Source organism: Bos javanicus, chromosome 23 (genome assembly GCF_032452875.1).
Source record: "Bos javanicus breed banteng chromosome 23, ARS-OSU_banteng_1.0, whole genome shotgun sequence".
Taxonomy (NCBI): Eukaryota; Metazoa; Chordata; class Mammalia; order Artiodactyla; family Bovidae; genus Bos; species Bos javanicus.
The window spans coordinates 16,246,337-16,247,612 of NC_083890.1; the positions used below are offsets into that span (position 1 = coordinate 16,246,337).

General features: G+C 39.5%; 1 non-coding gene across 1 annotated transcript; it reads left to right on the forward strand.

Annotated features, from left to right (window-relative positions):
• Nucleotides 1–251: 251 nt before the first annotated feature.
• Nucleotides 252–358, forward strand: LOC133237097 (U6 spliceosomal RNA). The gene has a single exon (XR_009733128.1). It is a non-coding gene; the product is annotated as a U6 spliceosomal RNA (small nuclear RNA).
• Nucleotides 359–1,276: the final 918 nt, after the last annotated feature.

The window sequence follows — 1,276 nt, forward strand, 5'->3', positions numbered from 1 at the left end:
CCAAAATTTACATTTACCCTTTGACCTGACATTTCCACTTCTGGAGATTCTATGTTTCCCTCCACAATGACAACATGATATAGGGGATAATTCATCATTGCATCATTGTCCACATAGAAAAAGATCAGAAGCAACCACATGCCCATCAATAAGGAATAGATTAAATAAGCCATGCTATGTTCGCACATGAGAACACAATACAACTAAGGTCCTAACACTTCTTTTGCAACACCATTAAAATTCAGTGGTCCGTGCTCGCTTTAGCAGCACATATACTAAAATTGGAACGATACAGAGAAGATAAGCATGGCCCCTGCGCAAGGATGACACGCAAATTCGTGAAGCGTTCCATATAAATAAATAAATAAATAAAATTCAGCGGTCCAACATCACATGGGTTAGACGTACATTTAAATTTCCACACATTCTGATTTTGGAAATAGTTGCACCTATTTTTCAACTTGGTTTTTCCAGTAATCATGTATGGATGTGAGAGTTGGACTATAAAGAAAGCCAAGCGCCAAAGAATTGATGCTTTTTAACTGTGGTGTTGGAGAAGACTCTTGAGAGTCCCTTGGACTGCAAGGAGATCCAACCAGTCCATCCTAAAGGAGATCAGTCCTGAATATTCATTGGAAGGACTGATGCTGAAGCTGAAACTCCAAACTTTGGCCACCCGATGCAAAGAACTAACTCATTGGAAAAGACCCTGATTCTAGGAAAGACTGAAGGCAGGAGGAGAAGGGGATGACAGAGGATGAGATGGTTGGATGGCATCACTGACTTGATGGACATGAGTTTGAGCAAATTCCGGGAGTTGGTGATGGACAGGGAAGCCTGGCGTGCTGCAGTCCATGGGGTTGCATAGAGTCGGACATGACTGAGCGACTGAACTGAACTGATCTTTCACTTTCTCTAGTAATGAAACATGAGTCGCTTTCATACATATTAAGGGTAGTCCCTTCTGGCCCCCTCAAAGAAGACTAATAACTGCCTTATATATATATTCTATATAGCTCATACCCCAGGAATTCTGAATTCATGCGCTATGAAAATTAAATGAGCAAGCACGTGTGAAAGTATTCCTTGGCACTTAGTAGGCTCATGACAAGTAGATGTTGTGAGTTAGAAACATCTCCAGTCTCTACAGATGGGTGGCATCTAAGGTTGATTTTTCAAAATGCAAATTAAACTCTCAAATGCAGTTGTTTCCAAAGGTATATATATATATATATATATATATATATATATTTGTCTATATATCTATATAGATATC